The sequence below is a fragment of the Pelobates fuscus genome, chromosome 11, assembly GCF_036172605.1.
Source record: "Pelobates fuscus isolate aPelFus1 chromosome 11, aPelFus1.pri, whole genome shotgun sequence".
Taxonomy (NCBI): Eukaryota; Metazoa; Chordata; class Amphibia; order Anura; family Pelobatidae; genus Pelobates; species Pelobates fuscus.
In genome coordinates, this window is record NC_086327.1 from 15,020,378 (window position 1) to 15,026,824 (window position 6,447).

The 6,447-nt window shown below is 36.7% G+C and overlaps 1 protein-coding gene across 1 annotated transcript in view; it reads right to left on the reverse strand.

Annotated features, from left to right (window-relative positions):
• LOC134577336 (B-cell receptor CD22-like) overlaps positions 1-2,260 on the reverse strand; it is a 39,302-nt gene extending 37,042 nt beyond the window's left edge. Inside the window, exon 1 of the mRNA XM_063436041.1 lies at positions 2,216-2,260. The gene's annotated coding sequence lies outside the window, so the exon portion shown is untranslated. The remainder of the gene's footprint in view (positions 1-2,215) is intronic.
• Between the last annotated feature and the right edge of the window lie 4,187 nt (positions 2,261-6,447).

The window sequence follows — 6,447 nt, forward strand, 5'->3', positions numbered from 1 at the left end:
ACACACACTGCATTCATATACACACACTGCATTCATATACACACACTGCACTCATACACACACACTGCATTCATACACATACACACTGCACTCATACACACACACTGCACTCATACACACCCACTGCACTCATACACACACACTGCACTCATACATACACACTGCACTGCATTCATTATACACACACTGCACTCATACACACACACTGCACTCCATTCATTATATACACACTGCACTCATACACACTGCACTCATACACACACTGCATACACACACACTGCATACACACACACACACACACACACAGCACTCACACACACACACTGCATTAATTATATACACACACTGTAAATAAATATTCAGTTAATATAATTTTTTTAGGATCTAATTTTATTTAGAAATTTACCAGTAGCTGCTGCATTTCCCACCCTAGTCTTATACTCGAGTCAATAAGTTTTCCCAGTTTTTTGGGGTAAAATTAGGGGCCTCGGCTTATATTCGGGTCGGCTTATACTCGAGTATATACGGTACTTTCTTTAACCTGCACTAATTAGGCACACATTATTATTGCAAAAACTGTACAAAAAACACAAAAGTTCTCTTTTTTTTTGCATTTGTCTGTATTTTTTTTAATAATAAATAAGCATTTTTATATATATATATTACATCAAATTAAAGCCCTTTCTGTCCTCTAAAAAACAGTATATAATATGCGTCGGTGCAATAAACGAGAGAGATGCAAATTGTAGTTGAACGCATACAGCAAGAAAATGCAAAAATTGCTTGTGTCATTAAGCGTAAGACAAGCTTCTGAAGCTGTGTCCTTAAGGGGTTAAGTTAATTAAGTGCACTCATGTTTTCATTGGGGTATATGTCCTAAACAGTTATGTCTTCGTTTTATTTAATTTGTTTTTTTATGATATTATAAATTCTTCTAGCAACCAACTTTTTCTATATATATGAAATAAATGTTCCTGTTAATAGTATGTAATTATAATCCACTTCCCTAAGAATGTAAGCTTGTACCTTCTGTTCTTCCTATATCCAACTCGTCATGTTGCAACTATGTGTTTGTTAGTCCACCTGTTATACAGCTCTGTGGAATAAGTTGTTGCTTTACAAATAATAATAATAATAATAATAATAATGCATTATTAGTAGTATTAATTATTCTTATTATCCACAAACCAGACCCTTGCTTGTCCTTAAAGATAACAGCTGAATGTATTTAAATATTTGTCGATGATGGGACTCTTTGGACCAGTAATGTTTCTGTTATATCGTATGAAGTGTCACATTTCAACTTAAAAAATCAATAAAAAACAATTAGAAAACTAAAACAGTGTGTATAAAATGTGTAGATATATTTAGAGAGAGCAAATATTTATTTGCCAGAATTATAAAACATCTCTTCCATAAACTGGTTAATAAATTGCCCGAGATCCAGTGAAATATTGTCTTACTATTTTGGGATGAATGTGAAGATTTGTGACATACATACACATTAGACTTGTGCAAAAATGAGTTTGACCCGGCTTGTACAAATCTGATTTAATCTATCTTTTTAATCTACACCTGAATAAATTGATCTGTACAGGATTAACTTGTGGAATCGTATTCAATGAATAGGACTCCACAGATAAACATCAAATGGATCCATTCATTCATGTGTGGATTAAAAGGAATTTGATTCAGATAGACTAGGTCAAATTAATTTGTGCACAAGTCTAATACACTTTGTTTAAACACTATAACAGAAAGTGATCCTTATAATTTAAATTAACAATATTTTAAACTTCAGATTATAGTAATTTCTTTTACTAGATTTAAAAACGTGTGAAAATGGCATAAATCACCAGACATTTTCAATCATAAGTTTATCAAAATAAAGTGATTTTGACAAGGTACCCTACGTTTTCAATTTTAGTTAGTTCAATCCAAATTGCAAATTTGAGGCTAAAATAATGCATCTCAAAATATTTACCCACTAAGCTCTAGTCCAATCTTGGCTATTTTAGCCTCATTCGTTCAATTCAGATTTCATTTGCTAAAATTCCAGTAAATAAAGCTGTCCACGTTCACTGTCTTTAGTAATGCATAACTGATATATTAAATATATTTCAGAGCCTGAAAAGCAATACAAACTGTACTGACACATTTCCAAAAACATAACACTTTTCTTTCTTAAAATAAAACCATCAGAATAATTACTTACTTGTCTTCCTTGTGCGTGACTGTTGACTCAAATCCTCAGTTAAAATAAAATAAAGGAAACTATAACTAATGTGTCACAATATCCTTCCACACGTTACATAGATAATTTCCTGCTCGGTGACGAGCCACGAGTATGCATGAAACTCATGCAAAGCACTATGTTTCACAACTAGATCATGCTCTGATAAAAGCTGTGAAGATCTTGTAAATATCATGGTTGGCCAATCATGTCTACTAATAGAGATAGCTCTTTTGTGATTGTACATTGAGCCAATTTGACGCCAATTCGTATACGTTTGGTTAAGATTTAAATGTCCGTCATCCTACATGCACAACTGCAAACAGTAATCCTGAGAGTGCCCATGTTTTCATAGTGTTCAGGATTGCTGTCTTTTTTTAAAGATGTGGGAAATGTAAAATTAATCAAAATCAGTTTATTCTGCAACCGGGCGCCTCCATCTTAGCTCCCTGTCAGTCTTTGTGATGAACTCTGACCTTTGCTCCTGGCAGTCAGCAAAGAGACAGAAGACAAAGAGGAGGGAAAATGAAACAATGTTTCTATTTCTCCTCTTCATCTGCATTGTGTGCCTTGGCTGTGCCTTGTCTGAACTGAATTATGATGTGATTTAATTTGTTAACTCTTTAACACACATTTTAAGGAAAACAAAGCATATCATGAAATGAAGTTAACTCATGTTAGTTGGTTCTCCATGTTTTATCCAATGGTGTACATTCCAGAAAGTGGCAATTTCTATGTAACAAACTACACCTTTTGTCTAGGTGGACAACTGAAAAAGTGAACATTAACTTAAGCATGTCTGGGTGCAATTCAAATCAAATCCTCACAAATAACAGCCCACAAAGTTACAATACACATATTGAGCAGATGGATCAGCAGAAACTAATGCTGAAAAGTGGTTATTGTTTATAAATATGCAGCAGACTAACATTATTTTCTGATATATTCAATTATAGGTTCCTCAGTCCATCCACTCCAAACTTCATGACCACTGCAGCCCAACAGAGCAGGACTCAGGGGGGCAACAGTAGCTCCTTCCTTCGATTGATCAGTAAAACACATGTTATTGTCTTTATAAGTAAAAATTTAATTTTTATTTCTGTTCATTATTTTCGGTGTCCTATGTCAACTGCCTCAAAAAAACACAGTGAAATCCTCATTCTGTCCCTTTCTGATGATGTTGAAGCCATTTTGTAGAGGTGGTCACACCTGCGGATGTTCAGTAAATCATGGGAATTTGATAACCAGCACCTGTCTTCTACTTGGCCTCTTAATTCCTATGGAAGCAGTAAGGGTGTACTTGGTATTTAACGCAAGGCTTCTCCATTTTGGATTTATTTGTGTTAAATAAATCATGAGAAGCTGTAATATATCATGTGTTGTTGTTCATCTGAGGTTTTCTTTACCTAATTGTAAGACCTGCTAAGGAACAGATGATTGTTATTATTTCCTGGAATGTAAGACCATGGAATTCAAAGAGGGTGTACATTCTTTTCCCTATGACTGTAGATACTGCACAGAACCTTCAGACTCCCACGCAGCTGATAAAAGACACGAGAATGTGGAATCCACAAAACTGCCAACCAGAGTATAAATATATTAACAGAGCATAATCAAAACATTTAACTGTGCCTTATCCCAAACTTCAATGGAATTACAGAAGCTATTCACCAAGCTGTGTGGTGGCTGAATGCAGGCTTTGTACAATTAATACTAAATTGGCAAAGCTGGGTGAAAATGTTGTGAATCCTGTTAGGGTGGATGTTTAGATCCAGCTATTTTGGGCCAATTTTTTAATTTACGAGAGAGTGGTGAATTTAATTTAATTCATTGTTTAGATAGTAAACCCCTGTTTAAATTTAGCATTTTTTATTCCACGTATAATCTCCTTTGCAGACACATCGACATAAACTTTTATATATGATAAAAAAACAAAAGGGAACTTCAACAGTTCCACAGCTACCACAGCTATTAAAATAAGAGATTTGGGAGATCCCCTGATTTCAGTTTCACCACGTAAATTACAGCACACATTGCAAGCAGTGGTGTAACATGTTCAAATGGCTCTACATTTATATACTTTAAATATTTGATAAATACTCCTTGAGAAACAAAAGATGTTTTCTAATCTTTCTCTGAATTTAAGTACGGTGATTATTAAATTAACATTGCAAGCGCTATAAGCACAACAGACCATGATGAGCCGCTGTCCTGCTCTCCTTAACATGAACTACAGAGTTCTGTAGTTCTCTCTGTTACTCGTCTGGTAAGCATATCTTCAATATTGCCAGAGGAACATATAACAGAGTGTCTGATGGCACTCCTTTCAAACTCAGCCAATCAGAGACGGCTCTTTAACTAGCCTTGTGGCCACCTAAATCACCTTAGGGCAGACTGATCCATTGGGTCTTCTAATCTTCACCCAGGCACACTCACGTTAACATCTGCTAATCCTGCCACGCTCACCCCCTCCAACCTTAGCATAATTATCTGTCCTTGCTCTTTCACACTCACCCTATCACATTAATCACCCTAATCAAGTCATAGCCATCTTCTCTCATACTGTCACACTCACCCTCAACCCAGTCACACTTATCCCCTCCTATCCTGTCACATTAACCCCTCCTATCCTGTCACTCATCCTGCCCAGCCATACCACACTTGCCTTGTCACATAACTCTCCCTAATCCTGTCACTCTCACCTCCTCCAACCGTGCCACACTCACCCCAAACCTGTCACACTCCCCCATCCCTGCTACATTCACCATGTCACATTGTCACACCAACCAATGCACATTCACCATCACATTAAACCCCTAATCCTGCCACACTGTCTTGTCTTCACACGGTCAGACACCCTCCTTCAACCATATTACACTCATCCCCAACCCTGTCTAATTAACCCCCTCACCCTGCCACAGTTACTCCTTTACACACCCTGTCACAGACACCCCCATAATACACACAGTCACAGGTCAGGAAAGGTTACAGGGAAGCCTTCTTGGTGTCCTCAAACATCATATGGTGGTAAGTATGGAAAATATGAGGACATAAAACACAATATAGTGTAGTATACTCTATGTGTGGTGGGGTAAAATAAGAAAAATGCCACTTACAATTTTCTGGAGCTTATGTTCAGCTCTAAAAATATGCTTGTTTCTGGGACCGTATGTGTATGGGGTAGCTGCTTGCTGTGTATATGTGACTATGACTGTGTATATGTGCAATGGTGAGGTTCCTAGCGCTTGTTAGGTCCGGGTATGGCAGCTGGTACTTCCCAAACCAGAGTCTCTTCTATCTGGCAGTGACTAGGTATAGCTCAGGAAAGGGTACAGGGAAGCAGTGCCTTCTGGGTGTCCTCAAACTCGTATGGTGGTAAGTATGTATAAAATAAGAAAAATGCCACTTACAATTTTCTGGAGCTTATGTTAAGCTCCATATATATGCGCCTGGGCGGTATGATCCCCGCCTGTGGATATGTCGCTCAGCTTGGTTCCTTGTAGATGGAAGGTCAGGGTCAAGCGTTAGCATGTTGAGCGTTCACGGGCGTTCCCTCCAAATTGCAGTGTCACAGATATTCACCAAGTACATAAAATGAGAATAAAAACAGAAAATAGTGCTCTCTGTTTTGTTGTTATAAAAGCAAAATAGAAGGAGGTATACTCACAAAAGGAGGGGATAAAATCAGGAAGGTCCAGGTAAGGTAAAAAACAAGTTTTATTTAAAACAAAGATATTAAAACCAATAACATAAAAACACTTTTCTATTATTTATTATTCGTTATTGTATTTGTTTTAAATAAAACTAGTTTTTTACCTTACCTGGACCTTCCTGATTTTATCCCTGAGGATTTTATCCTGAGGAGCCACAGTCTCTACCTCGTTAGTGGGGAGGAAACCACTTACGCTACACAGAACTGATTAAAACCCACATTTTTGCTCATCTTTTGTGAGTATACCTTCTTTTATTTTGCTTATATAACAACAAAACAGAGAGCACTATTTTTCTGTTTTTATCCTCATCTAATCTCACTCGGATTTATTACATTCTTTGTTTTGGTTGCAATATCCAATTTAATATCTCAAGTTAGTATCTGATCAAAATATCAAGCTTAGCAATTCAGTGTTAAAAGTCGTAATTGGGGGCAACTTCTGCCATAAACCATTGTTAGGAAACACTTGAGAAACAAAGCTCCGTGTGACTTTATTTCTTAA